Source organism: Pteropus alecto, unplaced genomic scaffold (genome assembly GCF_000325575.1).
Source record: "Pteropus alecto unplaced genomic scaffold, ASM32557v1 scaffold131, whole genome shotgun sequence".
NCBI classification, from domain to species: Eukaryota; Metazoa; Chordata; class Mammalia; order Chiroptera; family Pteropodidae; genus Pteropus; species Pteropus alecto.
This window is the reverse complement of record NW_006434709.1, coordinates 1,581,168-1,599,247: the sequence shown is the minus strand read 5'-3', so window position 1 is coordinate 1,599,247 and position 18,080 is coordinate 1,581,168. Positions and strand designations below refer to the sequence as shown.

General features: G+C 40.6%; 1 protein-coding gene across 1 annotated transcript in view; it reads right to left on the bottom strand.

Moving 5' to 3' along the window:
* ADD2 (adducin 2) overlaps positions 1-18,080 on the bottom strand; it is a 92,407-nt gene that overhangs the window by 73,068 nt on the left and 1,259 nt on the right. The gene's annotated exons all lie outside the window — the stretch shown is intronic.

The following is an 18,080-nucleotide window of genomic DNA, read 5'->3' as shown; positions in this document are numbered from 1 at the left end:
TGTAAATAATAAATATCCCCTTGACAGAACTGGAATAGTAACAAGCTAGTGAGCCTGCAACTGTGGTTATCACTTATCAAATAGCACCCAATAAATTTTTAAAAAGAGCGTTTGTGCTTAAAAGGATTTTTCCGAGGAAAAATCAAATCAAGCAAGAGTGTCCCAAGTTGCTCTGTAAGGCCCAGCTTGAATGCCAACCCCTTTGTGAAGTTTCCTCTGATTTCTCAAGCTGAATTAAGAGACTTGTCCTCCAAGCCCATCAGTGGGTAGTGAAATTATTTATCATGGTGAGTCTCTCTGATGATTCTCATCAATTTCAGTACCTAGCATACTACTCAGCTTCCTTCTCATTCTGGGGCCTTAAAGAAGATGCAAATATGAAAAGCATCAGTAGTAACAGAGATGCTAGGATTTATGGAAGAATTCATGGGGCCAGGCACTCACCCCATGCACTAATTCTTTTTAACCTCACGATAATCTTAATGAGATAGGTACCACCAAGATGAGGAAACTGAGCAAGAGAGGTGAAGAGATGTGTCCATGGTCACATTGCTAGTAAGTGCGGACAATTGGGATTCTAATTCAGGCAGTCTGACTCTGCCACCTCCCAGAATGGGGTGAGATGGGAAATCGATGGCCTGGGAGTCAAAATACTTGTGGCCAAGTGTTTATTTGGTAGTTTGTTATCTGCGTACCTCTAGGTATTCGCTGAGCCCTCTTGGCCTGTGGAATCCTAGAGTTCCAGGTCTCATCCACACTCACCCGCAAGACAACAACTACCCCCTGGCTGGGCTTCCCTCCACTGAGCACTGCCTGGGGCTGCTGGATTAGCATTTGAGCCAAATGTTTTTGATGAGATAAATGGTTTTGGATGGATCTACTTGGACATTATTGCTTTCCTAATGTCGCTACTCATGTCAGCTTTTGAAGACCAAATGAGGCACTGGGCTCAGTGCTTAGAGACAGCAAAGATTTTTCAAACAGTCCCCGCACTCCAGGAACTGAGAGTCCAGCGGTGGATTCAAACAAGGAAGCCAGGTCTTGAGATCGCAATCCACAGCTCTGTGGCAAGCACTCTCCCATCATGCCGTGGGCTCTCCCATCATGCCGTGGGCTCTCCCATCATGCCGTGGGCTCTCCCATCGTGTCACAGCACAGTCACTCGGACAGGAGAAACTCATCCTGTCTTCTGCTACATTACCCTTTTCCTTATACTTTCTACACACATTTTCCATGGATAGTATCTCTTTATGGGTCAGTAGCTCAGGAACCAGTTTTTCAGACTGACCTTTCTAAAACATTACTCACTGATAAACAGATCATTTCCTTTGCACTCAGGGGGATTACAATTTCAAATTCTTCTTTTTTTTCTTTTTTGTACAGTAAGTCAACTACCAAAATTGTACCAGGACAATTGCTCCTTTCGGCTGCTGCCTTGGGATATGAGGCCCGTGTGACCTGTGCTTTCTTAGAAATTTATAAGGACATAAAATTTTAATGGTTAAAAAAACCTTTTTTTGCCGTTTTTACTAATAGGAAAAAAGGTGTTTTGACATCCCAGGTTGATTACCTTTACCCGGAACAGAAGGAAAGAGCTTGTATTCGTAGCAGAGATTGGAGAATGGCACAATCTCCATGATGGTTTTTCCCCCAGACAGCAGGCCCTCACTTGAGAAGAACATTCCTGTTCTCAGGTTTGATGACCTGATTGCCTTATCATGTGGGTCCTTTCCTCCTGTTCACCTGCCTCAGGTAGGATTAGAAACATCACGTGCTCAAGCAGAGATCAAAAAGAAATCATTTTTGGAATCCATAGTAGATGTCTGTCTTTATCTTTCATATTACTGTCTGCTGCGTTATTGTCAGGCTAAGCCAGTTTACACTGCACTAAATGGCCTCCTTTTCCCTGGCCTGTGTGCCTCCCTGAACACCCACAGAAAAAGGGAGAGAACCAAATGGAGAAGAGACCTTTTTCGTTCCTTCTCTTACAAAGGACTCCTTGCTGCAGGTCCTACTGAAGAACGAAGACATGTGCTTTGACTCTCCTGGTGATTAGAATGTGACCAGAGCAGGAATCAGGGAAGACCCCCACCACTGACAAGGTCTCCTGAGCCATAAGGCAGCATCAGTTATCTCTGAGGAGGTAGGAGCCTCTGCCTACTTATTGCTTTAAATGTTGGCCAAAAGATGCTTCTATAATGCATTCCGGGTGTATTACTTTAAACATGGCAGCTATGTATTTAAGCATATGCAAAGAGGGAAGCTCCAAATTCACTTAAAGCACATTAAAGAAAATGCAATTAGCTTAGGAGTACAAACACACATCAAACCATTAAATAATTTAAAAGGCACTTAAGTGTAGCATGGTGCCATACAAGTATGGGCGCTCATACTGCTTGAGTTATACTGAGCTAAAATGTTTGGCAGGATTAAACTTGGAGGCTGATGCTAAAAACCTGGACTTCTATAGGAAACATTGTCTTGTAAAGAACAACGGGGACAAATTTTTAACAAGGGTAATCTCCTGGTCACTGACACCATGTGAAATTATGTGCATGGCAGTCACTGCCAGCTGCCTAGGCAATATTCACCTTCTCATCTTCCTTCCCACAGAACCTCAATTTTGTCCAAGGTACAATATGCCCAACAACAGGATAAACTTTAGGAAGCAGGCTCTCTCTCATGCTCTATCTCTTTGTCTCTGTCTGTCTCTGTCTCTCTCTCTCTGTCTCTCTCTCTTTCCTGGACACAAGATGTACAAATATAAATTCTTAGCAAAATCAAAACATAAAATTATTGCAACTTTACATACTGTGCTGAATAGTGTCTCCCAAAAAGTCATCTACAACTGGAACCTGTGAATGTGACCTTCCTTAGAAGTAGGGTCTTCGTGGAAAGTTAAGATAAAGTCATAGTGGATTAAGATGGGACTTGAATCTGATGGTGGCGGTCCTTATAAAGAGAGGGAGATTTGGATATATAGAGGCACAGAGGACAGACAGACACAGAAGAGAAGGCCACGGGATAATGGAGGCAGAGATTGGAGTTATGCAGCTGCAAGCCAAGAAACACCAAGAATTGCTGGCAACCACCAGAAGGTAGGAAAAGGCAAGGAAGGATTCTTCTCTAGAGCCTTCAGAGGGAGCATGGCCCTGTGAACACCTTGATTTCAGACATCCAGCCTCCCGAATTGTGAGAGAATCAACTTCTGTTGTTTTAAACTACTCAATTGTAGTAGTTTGTTAAGGTGACCCTAAAAACTAATATACTTTGTAACATTGCAACAAAGTTTAAATTGTAATTTTTTCCCCTCTATCCATTGATGAAAATTAAGGCTCAATATAGAAGTGTAGCCATCTAGAGAGCCTGCATCAGCCCCATCCACCCTCTCCACCATATTTGAGATTCTTATAAGGAACTTATATTCCTCCTGTCTCTTTTCTTTGAAATTAAATGGCATCTTGAAAACTTGGATGTTAAAAAAAGTAAAGAAGTTGACATTTAGAAAGCAATACCCTGAAGAACAACTTCTCAGGAACCCCGGATTCGCCAGTAATTATGTGCCTCGCCTTGGGTCAGTGCTTTGTCTTCTCTCGGCTTCATCTGCCTGATCTCTGTAACTCAGGGGCTAGACTGGAAGGTCTCTACGGTCCCTTCCACTTGAACATGCAGGGATTCCAGTGGGAATGTTTTACTTATGTGACATTTGACACGTGTTACTAAGAAACATAAAGACAGAAAGGCCCTGGCTAATGATTAGGGCTCCTTTGGAGCTTTTGTGAGTTCATTTATATAAAAAAAATCTTACACTCTAGGATATTTCTTTGAACAGAGCTTGAGAAAGATATGCAGTATTATGTTTGGTGCAGTGTCTGCTTTGGCATATAGAAAGTTCTAGAAAAGACAACTGATTCTTAAGAGAAGGCTGTAATGGGATTTATAAAGACAATAATGAATGTACATCTCCCTTTCCCACCCTTGAGAGAAACTCGCATTTATAAAAATAAGTAAACTTTCACATTATAAAAGATGTCTTTATTTTATAAACAACGTTATTAAAAGACTTCCTTTAAAATAAATAGCATAGCAAAGTAGTGGCTTAACCTGTTCTTCTCCAATCTAAACAACCCAAGTCCCTTCAGAAGTCTTCATAAGAACCAGCTTCCACCTACCTGACCATGTAGGTTGCTTTTTCCTGAATCCCAGCCACTTCTGATCATACCTTGTAAGTGTGATGGTCAACACAGAACACGATACTCTCAACATTGACATAGGCAAAGAAAGCTTAGGAAAAGAATATATCTTGGAGCTTAAATGTCATTATCTCACTATATATCTCACAGGTTATAGAAAATGCAGTGATGTAATGAGAATTAAAAGTATCCCTGCTTTTTTCAAGGACACACTAAACACAATGTTTTCATAAGACACACCACAATACTGTAATTATCAGACATAAATAACTTTAATGTTTTAAATGCATATAACCCTTTTCAAAGGTGGTTTGAAAAAGCCAAAGGTTCTGTAATATGCACACTATTTGAACATTTGCCTATGGATATTTACAAGTTAATTGTGCTTAGCAAGGACAAAGAAACCTTGAAATAAATACTGTCTCCCTATTTCTCCATGTATATCAATAGCATAATTGACTATTATACTTACAACAAAGGAGAAAAATAAACCAAAAGGATGAATTGGATTTTTTAAAGATATAAACTGCAGGTCTATATCGGGTTACATTGTTATTAGTTGTAAAGTTTGTTAATTTACTTGATCCATAAAGACTTATTTATTGCCTATTATGTGTCTACTTCTCTCATCCAAAAAAATTAGATTAATAATACCATCTATCTTACAGGGTTGTTGTGCTAATTAGACCTTAAATACATTTAAATACAAATGTATATTATTGTCTTAGTCAGCTCAGGCTGCTATAATAAAATACCATAGGCTGGGTGGCTTATAAACAACAGAAATGTATTTCTCACAGTTCTGGAGGCTGGAAGTCTCCAGGGAGATGAGAGCTGACAGATTCAGTATCCGGTGAACGCCCCTTCCTGATTCATAGGTGGCCATCTTCTCACTATGTCCTCATGTGGTGGAAGAGGCAAGGGACAGCTCTGAGATCTCTTGTATAAAGACATTAATCCCATTTCTGGACCTAATCACCTCCCAAAGATCCCACCACCAAATATCATTACAATGGGGATAAAGTTTCAACATATAAATTTTGGGGGACACAAATAATTCTAAGACTTGGGGCATGAGCAACTGGGAGGATGATGTACTGCCGAGGAAAGTGATTTGAGGAAAGAAGTCAAAAACTCTGATAGGGTCATGTTAGCTTTGGTCCGAGATGCCTGTAAGACATCCATGTGAAAATGGTAAATCTGTAGCCTCACCACTCAACACTACTCAGAGTAAGATCCCAAGGCCAGCAGCATCAGCACCATCTTGGAGCTTGTAGGAAATGCAGAATCTTAGACCCCACCCTAGACCAGTAGAATCAGAATCTGCATTTTAACAAGATCCCCACATGATCCATATGCATGTAAAGTTTGAGAAGCACTAAGCTAGAGTTCTAGGGAGATAGAGACTTTATACTCCTCCGCATATAAATTATTTTAAAGGTAAGGCCTGGATGAGCTCCCCTAGGGAGAGTTAGTAAAGAACACTGGGTGGCCCAGAGCAGAGTCATGAGGTTCTCCACATTCGAGGTCTGGTAGAGGAGAAGGGAACCCTACAGAGGAAGAGGAGAGACATCCAGTGAAGCAGAGGAAAACCCAGGAGACTAAAGGGTCCCAGAAGCCAGACAACAGAATGTTTCAAGAAGTGATCCACCATATTAAATGCAGCTAGTGGGTTAAGTAAGAAAAGAACAGAGAAGAGGCCATTAGATTTGGCAACAAAGAGGTCATCAGTGACCTTGACAAGAGCAGTCTCAGTAGCACAGAGAGGACAGTAGACCAAGTGGAGAAGAGGAAGTGAGACAGTGAGCAAAGGTAACAACAGCAAGGAGTTTTGCTGAGAGCATAAAGAGAGAAATGGGATAGTGGCTGAGATGCTTACGTAGGAGATATTGGAGCAAGCCTGAATGCTGATGGGAACGCTGCAATTGAGAGTGGGAGAGAGAGAATGATAGAGAGAGGAAGAGACAAAGGAAGGGGAGAGAGAGAGGGAGAGAGAGGGATTGGCCATGGTGGGAGTGTTTACACATGAAAATAGGCAAATACTAAAAATCAAAATGTTTTGAGAAAGGGGGCAAAGTGGGGGCAGGGAGAGAAGGTGAAAGGAGGAGAGAGAGAGAGAGAGAGAGGCAGGTTGGTGGGTTAAGTAAGAGAAAAGAGAGAAAAAAAGACCAATTACTGGAGTGATGTTTTTGAAAAGATGAGAGGAAACGGGGCTCAGAGCCCAGAGGAAGGATGCCCCCTGACAGAAGCAGGGCCACTCAGCTCATTGCTTCTGTTTCTTAATGGAGTTGGAGGCACCCAGCAAGGTGGGTGGGGTGGGTAGGGAAGGAGATTTTTTTAAAAGGAGGAGTGAATTAGTTATTTTGGAGGTGGAAAAGTAAACGCTTCAGGATTGCCAGGTAGTATGAGGTATTTTGAGATTTTTGGCCACGCATTTGAGAAAACCCACGCTTTCCCATCACATGCTTCCAAAACTGTCCTACTCTGATGCATGAGCCATGAATTATGAGAAAGTGCATCTTCTCCTTCTATCCTCATTATTCCCATAAGCAGTTTATTATGTTAAGGGTCACCGTCAGCAGGGCAAGGTTAGACAAGGGAGTCATCACAGAGCCAAAGCAAGATGGTGATATGAAAGGACAGAAGCCTTTCGTCCTCTCCATGAGATTTACGGCCGAGGGTGATGCGGGATTTAATGTCAGGAGAACACAAGATGCCTCAAGAGAGGGTTTTTCCTTCTCTTCTCATAATTCGCAAGAACTGCTGGGAGGTCTCTCATGAGATTAGTAGTTTGGTAAACAACACCAGACACTGTTAATTGCCTTTACGTGAGTTTTGAACAAGGCCACAGTCAATAATGCCTCCTTGGTTATCTTCCTTCCTGCTTGGAAACCAATGTCACTGAATAATCACATAATGATTTGCAGCATTCTCTAATCCAGCTACATAAAGCCAACTTCTGTGATCCAAAAATCAAATCTACAGCCTGACTCTCCCCTGAGCATACTCAGGACCTGGGAACAGTGTAGACAGCCTCCTTGTGCCCTAACCCCACCTCCGTCTATTTCCACTGCTTCAGAAACCTCATTGCCCTGGGACCACACGTCTTCCAACTAGACAGACTTCCTATCACCCCCCTGCCCCTGTGGCTATCCTCTACCACTCTCCTGGTCACTCGCCTTGTTCACTGGTGACTTCACCATTTCCCCTCCACCACTATCCTTTCTCTTTCCTGATTACTTCAGTACACATCCCCACAGCAATCTACTCAACACCCAGCCTTACAGTTCCTCGGCCTCTAAGGCCAATTATCTCTACTTTCACCCCAGCCTCAGCCACCCACTTCCATGGTCATATACCCTAGATCTTGCTGTCACCGCCAACATCTGGATTTCACATTCTATTCCTTGACCATCCCCTTCCAGCTCACTTACTCTGATATGTCCCCTCTCTAGCAATTCTCCAACCTTCTACTCACTTTTTCTCTATCTACCCCCAAACTTCACTCTTCACATCTCTCCTGATCTAGCTTAAATAAATAGTTCAGCTGGGTAACCATTTCCTTGCAAAACACCTCTGACGCCTCTGTCCCTCTCTCCATTGCTGTTCTCGCCTCACGGAATGTGAGAACCCCACCTTTGGTGAAATGCTACATGACCTTGCTCCTGGTGTACATCTGAGTAGTTGACCCCTGCACGCAACTATGCGGATAGTACTCATTTTAAAATTCCATCCACACCTTTCCAATGATTTCCTAGCATTGCCTGGCAACCTGCCCTTCCTTGGTGTAGACTCTTATCTCTCCTTAAATCTCCTCCACACCCTCCTCACTCCCACTTTCAGCCAACGATGCTGTTTCAAATAGCAAAATGAAATGCATGCAATCAGCCAGCACTACCTCATCCTCCGACCCAGTCCCACTAATCCACCTAAGTCAGCTCTAAGTCACGTCCCCAGAGAGGCCTTCCCTGGCCACTCTGGATAAAACAGCCTCTGTGGTCACTCTCTCTCATTATCTGAATTTACTTTTTGTACAGGTATCAGTGCCTGGCATTGTTTCTTTGTTTTCACATGTAGCATCTTTCTCTCCTTACTAGAGCGTGACCTCCTGATTCACCATGGCATCCCCAGCACCTGCAACAGTAGTTGCTCATAGAGGGTGTTCAGTAAACACTTGTTGACTGACTGAATGACTGATATGCATAGTCACACCTTATAAACTTACCTACCACTGTGATAAATTACTCATCATTGCCAGTATACCTCAATGGCCCATTAAAAAAAATTTTTTTATGGCTATAAAATACACCTAACATAAAATTTACCATCTTAACTTTTTTTTAATATGAACAGTTCGGTGGTATTAAATACATTCATGATGCTGTGCAGCCATCACCACCACTCATCTCCGTAACTCGTTTCTTCTTACAAAACTGAAACTCTATACTCATTAAACACTAACCCCACGTGCACCCCGCCCCTGGCCACTACCATTCTACTTTCTATCTCTACTTTCTATGAATTTGACTATTCTAAGTACCTCATGTAAGTGGAATCATACAGTATTTGTCTTTCTGTGCCTATTTATTTCACTTAGTCTATGTCCTCAAGGTTTATTTATGTTGTAGTATATGTCAGAATTTCCTTCCTTTTAAGGCTGAATAATATTCCATTGTATGTATATACCACCTTTTCCTTATCCACACTTGAGTTGCTTCCATGTTTTATAGGTTGTAAATAGTGCTGCTGTTAACATGACTGTACAAATATATCTTCTAGTCCCTACGTCAATCAAATTTAAATATATATTTTCTTGAACATCTTTTATGCACCTTCTCTTCACCCTCCCAAAATTAACAGTAGGGCTACTATCTGTCTATTTGTCTATTTTAAAGAGACATTGCTGAACTAAAGGTATAAAGAACAGAACTTGAAGTAAGCAAATAAAAAATAATGGAATCAATATTACAGCTGTCTTCCTCTCTTCCTCCCTCCTTCCCTAAGGAGCAGCCTCTCAATACAAACCACAAAATCCTCCAGAGAAGAACTCCAGAAGGGGCCTGTGCAGGAGGGAAGGATCAGATACCCCAGGACCTGACTTTACACTCCTGACATCACCTTCCTCTTAGGCAGCTTTCCCCACTTCCCCTCATTCCACTCCCCCTGCATTATTCTTCTGCTCCCCCTTTGAGACTAAGGAAACATGCTTCCCTGTTTGCTTTAGAATGGCAAAGCCTTACTGACATTTAAAAAACAAGAAACAACCAAAGAAGAGATACTATGACATTCAAACTCATGAAAAGATGCTCAGTGTCATTGATTATTGGAGAATTGCAAATTAAAATCACCATGAGATACTACCCCACACCAATCATAATGGCTAAAATTTAAAAAAAAAAAAAAAGCAATACCACATGCAGAGCAATTAGAATCCTTATACACTTCTGGTGGGAATGCAAAATGGTATGTACAGTTATTTTGGAAAGAATTTGGCAGTTTCTTATGAGTTAAGCGTACACTTACCACATCACATGGCAGAGAATTATAATCTTGTGTTTACACAAAAACCTGCCTTCCAGTACATACAATGGCTTTATTCATAATTGTCAAAAACTGGAAATAATCCAAATGTCCTTTACTGGGTGAAGGCTAAACAAATTGTGGTACAGCTATCCAAAGGAATACTATGCAGCAATCCAAAAACTGAACTGTTAGCATTATAACAACACGGATGAATCTCACAAATACTGTGCAAGGTAAAAGAAGTCAGGCACAAAAGGCTACACTGTCTGATCCCATTTACATAACGTTACGGAAAGGCAAAACCAAAAACAAATGGGTGGTTGCCAGGAGCTGTAGGAATGGAGGAGATTCACTACAAAGGGGCCTAAGGGAACTTTTTAAACCCTTGATTGTGGTGGAGGTTTCGTGACTGTATATATTTGTTAAAATTCATAGAAGTATGCATCTAAGAAAGGTGAATTTTACTATACATATAGATCATATCTCAATATGCTTGACTTTAAAAACGCAAATAAATAAAATAAAAAGTGACCCTCTAGACCCACAGCAGAGAACCTGTGCAGAGGTACCGCATAGTTTTCATACAATACTGTTTAAAAAAAAAATGACCTTCTGTACAATACTGGGGGAACACAATAGTAAATATACCAGCAACACAAAGAGCATAAGAATAAATCATTTTTAAAAACCTGGTTTCTGATCCTATAGTAGAAGCATTCTAGCCTTGAAAGAACCCACATATGATGCAGTACCTTGCCCGATACTTTCAGAATCCTTCCAAAGTGCCATCTGGGAGCTGGGCAGCCATCCATCTCGGCCCCTCCTTGAATAGGGCACAAAGGATCTTATTACAAATCCACAGTCACCTGGGCCCTCTGATTGGCAAAATCAAAATGACTGACATCCTGAAAGGCTTTGCCCACCCTTGCTGCCTTGTCCAAGAGCCTCGCCCACATCACCTCACAACTACAGCAGCAAAAACATTATTAAAACAAGTTGTGATGGGCCATGGAAATTACAAAGTGGGAATGGAGACCTTCTCAAAACCTTACTAACTGAAAGAATAGTTTAGCAGGTTAAAGATAATGAAGTACCTTGAATAGGAGAGACACCAAGATAGTTACAGATCAGCATGAGGAGCGGCTTTGCAAATAGAAGCCCCGCTTTCTTGGCCTGCTCCTCACTTCCCAGCAGACTTAACGAAAAGCTCCAATTTTAATAAAACAGCAAACAGGACAAAACAACAGATCTTTTTTTAATTATGGAAAAATTTGAAAGTATACAGAATTAGAGAGCATACTATAATGAGCCCCAAGAACTCATCACCTAGCAGTTTGCCCAAGAGAGTCCAGGTTACACCTCTTGTTTCAGTATAATTGTTAATTGCACCTCCTTTCACTCAAAACGAAGTGCCAGTTTATATGATAGATAATACCCAGCCCCAACAATTATCAACCTACAGTCTATCTTAATTCACCTCTAACCCTCTTTATCCTCCCATAAAAAGATAATTTTGAGATAAAGCCTAGATATTGGATTTCATCCATAAATATATTAAACAGTTAAAAGGAGATTTTTTAAACATTCTTTGACATTCTTAATCTTGGTATATCTTCAGCTCAGAACTAAATATAACAAGTACAGGCTTCAAAGCCGACAACAGTTTTACAGACTGTGGCTTTAACAGAGTTAAGATATATATAGCAGTATCTCCAAACTGTTTTCAATTTTAACGATGATTGCTAAGGCTGAAAAAATGAAGCAGTAATCTCCAAATTAGATGGAAACATAGAGGCAACAAATTTCTTGTGCAGATTTACTTTCCGAACAAAGAGGCTTTGGCACCCTCAGACCCTTCCTTCTCATCCAGGTAGAGAACGCCAGCAGCCCCTCCCCCTGCGAGGACACGCTAGCTTAGCTCACGTAGTTTCTCCATTAGGTCCTGAACACTTGAAGAGTTTTCAGCTTTTAGAATTACCTTATAGACAAACCATAGAAACCAACTATGGCTGTGGAATAGAATGAATATTTTATCAATTTTGATAATGCAAAAGTAAATGTTCAGCTAGAAAGAAGGAGGAAGCAGGCAAGGTGAGGTGGTGATAATACCCTTATCTTACAGAGGAGAGAGTCAAATGACCTAGTCAACAGTCATGAAATGCAAAATCTGGCTTTAATAAATTTTTTGGCTGGAGTGGCAGGGATGAAAGGTGGTGAGGAGATGTAGGTATGGTGTAAATAAGTTACATCCTTGGCTTTCACAGCAGAAAGTCACCAGATGATGATCGAAGTTGATAAATTCAGACACAGCAATATCTGCATATTATTTTGAGATACAGAATGGAAACACAGCTAAACACAGTCGTTTGCCCTTGGATAAAGGATTTGGGGTGGGGCAGGAAGTCTTGCTTTTTGTTAGAAGCCCTTCAGTCTTGTGTGACTGATTAACTATGCACATGTATTGCCTTAAAAACAATAAAGGTTGGGGACAGGAGAAGAAGAATAAAATATTGGTATGTTTTATGAAATACGAGAAAGGAAGTCTCACGCACAGTACTGTTGGAACAAGCACAGATGGGTTCAGCTAGATACCGCATAACTATGGTAACAGATGTAGCTAATTTAGGACACAAATGAGGGTGTTGGAAGAATCTAAGGGAAATGTGGTGCTAAGAGGGAAGGAGAATAAATTCTAAATAAAGGAATGCTGAAATAACCAGTGTGGATGCTCTGCCATCTGACACAGGAAAGAAAGAACTGAACCCACCCTCATTTTTCTGGTGTCTTTTCACCATAGATTTTTAAAAGTAAAAGTCAAGAGATTCTTATATAGGCTCCATGTTGAGCAAAGAAAACAAACACGATGAAATTCATATTCAATAAAATAATGTGGGCAGAAAATCATGTCCATTGTTAAATGAAATTCTGTCTTCGTAAAGTCCCCACGCATTTCAAAGTTTAATAAATTCATTTGGTCTTCAAGAAAAACATTTTTACAAAGACATTTAAATACACATGTATAGACTTTCCCTTCAATAAAATGATTCACAATTCAGCACAAGCATTTAACTACCTCTTTCAAAGATCCACAGAAAATTACCAAAGGAATATAAAAATAGGAACAAATCTGCATCACTTCTGGTTACCAGGAAGGCTGCCATCCACACGACAGAATCTGTGAGCAGTCGACATCTTCGCAACATTGATTCTTCCCATCCAGGAACATGACATTCAATTTCTGGAGTAAATATTGGTAGTTCATATTTTCTGTGAAAATTGTCCATTTCATCAAGATTTTCACATGTTAGTATCCAATAATGCAGAGTGTTCTTATGATTTCAAATCTCTTCATCTCTTTGTTCTACATATCACTTCTAAAGTTCATTTTTTTTTCTTTTTTATCTTAATTAGTCTTGCTAGAAGTTTGTGTATTTGATTGGCTTTCTTAAAGAAACATCTTGACAGACAAAAAGTAGGGGTAGGGTATATAGGGTGGAGAAAAGAGCCTGTGAAAGGTGAGGAAGCTGGTGGGGGGTGGGAAGGGGAGGGAGATAATGTTCAGAAAGATGGTAGTTCAGCTGATGGTTCAGCGGACCGAGAGGGTACAGTGTGAAGGAAGAAGATGTAAGCAGGAAAGATAGGTAAGGAGTTTGGGTAGAGGAATGACAAGATTCAATTCTTATTTAGGAAGGATTGCTGTGGATGGATGGAGGGAGGTTGGGCTCAATGTCAGGAAGAGAAGGGGGAGGCTCTAGAGTAATCCAGAGTTCCAGCCAGGAGCAGTGGGGCTGTGTGAAATGGAAACACAAGCAAAATGAGCCCAGGCAGGATGGAGGGCAACCTCATCAACATAGAGACCAAAGCCTACTCGCAGAAGCTACTCTAACGAGAATCACTGTGGCCACCTCAAGGAAGCTAGTGGCTTCTTGTCTAAATTGGCAGGGAAGTGGGGGGATGACCCATGATTTCCCTCATATCTGTTTCTGCGTTTTGGGTTTTTTTTTGGGGGGGTGGGGGGATTGGTTTGTTTGCTTGTTTCCTCACCCTGTTCCCCTCCCCTGTTTGCCCTAATATGGCCACCAGTCCTGAAATTCCAAGTCCTTACAGGTCCATGCCTGGTCCAGTCAGCTATTTGTATGTGTGTGAGGATGGGGTTAAGGGTGTCAAATGGTCCTTAGAGCTGCCATTCATAGAAGCCAGAGGGATTCGCTACTTGTAAGTCTTTTCCTGCCACTTCAAGGCTGGGCCAAGGGAAGACCATTCCAGATATCACACGGAGCACTGAAATTTGTTTTCTGGCAACTACGTCCTAAGCTCCTTGGCATCCAGGTCCTGCCTGGGTTGTTTGTGGGTGAGGTCCTGTGTCAGATCAAATATATTAGGAGTATTTACTGCTGGGCCAAGTGGCATTCATTTATGTACTCATGTATATCGTTATTTAGAGCTATAACTGTTAGGGTATTCAGAACTGACCTGAGTTGAAGCTGGCTATGTTAAAGCCTCACTTTACTGGGGACTCCCTCAGCATATGTCAGGATTGGGGGTCCAGACACCCCAGGTTGAAGGTGCTGATGAGAGTTCCTAACGCCCTTTGATTTACAGCCCTACCCTCACCCAACTGCGCCACAACCCACCAGGCCTGGTGCAGTGAGCCTGAGGAATATTCTAGGACTCGGCTGGGAGAACGTCCCTGCTTCTTCCCAGGAGAGACCCTTGTTGAATCATGAGCTGGCTGATGTTGGTTGGCATCATCTGTACCATATCTTCTAGAAAGTCCTTAAAGAATCTGGGCCCATCGTTCTCTACCTATTCTCTGAAACTGAGAGGGATCTGTCTCCGTCTTCCTTTGCCTGGCACTGTCCTGGCTTTAGCACTGAAAGTCCCTCATCCCAAGAAACTCCTAAGTCCTGGGCATCAAATATGACTCTGTGCATGTGTGTGTGTGTGTGTGTATTTCTGTGAAACATTTATGATATGTATGTATCAAAAGGAAAGCTACCAAAAAACACGATTATGGTAGGAAAGTAACATTTATTGTAATCTTTGAGAGATCACTTAGGTACAAAACATTTTTTAAATAGATTTGAACAATATAATCAATAAATTTGTTTTAATCCACACAATTGAACACTAGGCTTTTCTTTTTTTCTCTTCATTCCATAACATTGACGTATCTTCCATGCGTAGTTTATCTTGGAAGATAGGTTAGGGAGAGTCTTTTCTGGCAGCTTGCCATTTCATAGGTGCTCCTTGAATCTGTGGGATTTTGATGTTGTTGAATACAGAGGCAGTTTTGGTGTTACTGCCTTAAAAAATTCTTGCAGGCTAAAACTATGGCAGTCAAATATTGGGGCTGCACTTTCTCTTCTAGAGATACAAAATTCTCTTCCAAGAATTTTGGGTGTGTCCTTGTACATAGCTCAAAATGTGTAAGCTACATAGAAATCCTTTTTGAAAGAAAAAAATTTCTCATGGACCCGGGGCTGACCTAAATCACTTTTATTAAAATGTTACTTAAATATGTACACTCATAAAGACCAGTTCTAAACACTTATACTTTATAGCTCTTACATAACTAAATGCCAAAACAAATGTGCAAGTGAATACAACTATCAAACTTTATCAAATTAGTAAAATTATTTCACTGCAACAGACAATATTGTTTTGCTGAAACTAAAACACCATTTAAGGTTTAACAATAGAAAGATATAGCCTCGGGTCTAGTTACTACACATTATCGTTTTCTGAATTTTGACTTTAAAAATACAAATGCAGACAATGTATAAAGCATGCTGTGCAAAACAATATGAGTAAACTCAAAAATGTGTTTGCTACTTGAAGATAATCAGATATCAGAATTAAAGATTCTACTGGAGTTCAAACCATCCTGAAGTGCCTACATAAATGAGGTGTCACTTCACACTAATAAACTTAGTAATAATCGCTAACATTTATTGAACGACTATATGCTGCGAGTCTTTCACATGTAATACCTCTAATCCTCACAATATCACTATGAAATCAATACCACGTATTTATCCACATATTAACATAAGAGAAAACTGAAGAACAGAGAGGTTAACTAACTTGCCTGAAGTCTCTTAGCTGGCAAGTAGAAAAATGGATTTGAAGTCAGACAGTCCAGTTCCACTTAATCATTACACCAAATTACCTGTGTCATTGCTGTGGACATAAGGCAGTTATTGGAGGGTTACTACCCTTCATTAAATGGAAATCTAATCCAATTATTGCCGAAACCAGCAACGGTAACTTTTTCATTGCGTTTTTACTACAACACCTGCTGCTAATAAATTGCTGAGGCTTGGTCCATATTTGGGTAGAACTGGCATGAGAGCTGCATTCCTTGCCAGTCCAGCAGTGGTCCCCAGGAGCTGTTCTTTTGAGTTTGGCAAGCCTGCACCCTGTGCCTCCTCACCTCTCTCTCCACATGCCCCTGTTTCAAGTCCCCTCTCCTCACTTGTGCTGTGATCCAAGACACCAGGCCTGCCCCTGGCTCACATGGGAAAATACAGAGCAAACAGAGGCCTCAGCATTGGTATTGGGGTGGCCGTCAGATTTTCCAGAACACATTTTTATTATTCATTATTTAAGGTTATGTCCCTGAAAAGAAATCACTAATTTTAGAGAAGACACAGATCCCTCAAAATACATATATCCTCAGAATCCCAGGGGTCGGAGAGATGTGTAGTGTGACATGAGCTTACATGGAGAGATGCTAGTTAAAAAAAAAAAAATCTGAAGGCAACCCATCCTGCTTCTGATGAGGACACGATTGAAGATGCCATTCCAAACACTGTTTCATATTTGAAAAAAGTTCCTTTCGGCTCTTAGAATCAAGAATTGTTATGCTTCTCTTAAAAAGTTTTTATTTTGTTTTTATGTTCTGACATGTTATGTTGTGTTTCATGCTTTTCCTGCAAAGCTTTTATCACAATTTGTAAATATACATTCATCAGAGAGATTTCTACATGAATGTCTGTTTCTTGCATTCATCTGTAAGTGCCGTCAGCGCAGAGACCATGTCTGTGTCTCACAGAATGTGGCATGTAGTAGTAGGTCCTCACTGAATGTTTGTTGAGCGAACAAGTGAGTGAATGAGTCAACAAACAAATAAAACATATGAGCCATGGGCTGGCCAATTTCCATTTTTGCATGAGCTACTAGAAAGTTGAGAGCTGCATTTGTTTTCCCCTCAGGAAAATTATAGAGGGTCTTATGCTTGTATTTTTGCATTAGTCCCATTCTTAATGCCATTTTATGTCTCTACACTTAGTTTCCTGGTTTTCATTTCCATCTACTTCTTAGTTAGGCTGCCTTGCTATATTTTATGAATTCCTATAAACTGTCTTAAACCTCTTGTGGAACAATGTGGGTAATAAGTATATTTGTCAAAGCATTTTTATATATATTTAAAAATCGACATTAAAATCTCTGCCAACGAACACATCTGATCACCTGTAAACTCTTAAGAATAGCTGAGATTTGCTAATTCCAGCACTATACTAATATTTAAAGCATATTCAGCCCAAGACTAGAAACTACATGTGGTGTGTCATTTCAGGCAGTGTTGTGTATTGTGTATGTGACAATCGCATTTCTAACAGGGCTAAAGAATTCTGGTAGATGAGAAAGAACATAGGACTTGCTACAAAAATGTTATGGAGTTTGGATTAAAGAATGATTTATCGTTAGTGGTTCTCCAAAATGTATTCACTTCATACTAATACTGAAAAGTCTGCTTTTATTGTGCCCTATTGGGGGTGGGGGTCTGGGCAAGATCCTGGTCCACAGGCATTGAGAAATATCTGGATCACATTGCAGAATAAAGGTGTAACATTATAAACTGAAAATATTAAATGATCTAACCCCCTTTTTAAAATCTCTAATGTATGCTATTCATACGTTACTGGGTGGAATGACTTGCAAGTCCAAAACTTCAGTTACTTCTCCAGTCTTATTCATTTAAGGCACTTTCACTCCAAATATTGACCAACTATTTTTCCCTTAAAATGAAACATGATTTTCAAATCCACGCAATGAGCCCACCCCTCACTGCCCAAGTTAAGTATCTCATGTATCCCAGCTGGAGCCACACACTAGAGGTGAAAGGAGGGGAGTCCACCCTCTCCATTCACTTGCTCCCCTCCTTTGGGGATACTCATAAAACACAAAATGTCCATTTGGAAAACTGAGATTTGATTTCTGTTATTTATAAGGCTCATTTGAGTCCGTTAAATCTTAGAAGACAAACTGCGAAAGGAGGGAAGAGTGGGCATAAAGAAACAGATGGGTAATAATCATGTGTCACAGATAAATGACAATTTTTAAAAGAATTTGGTGGGG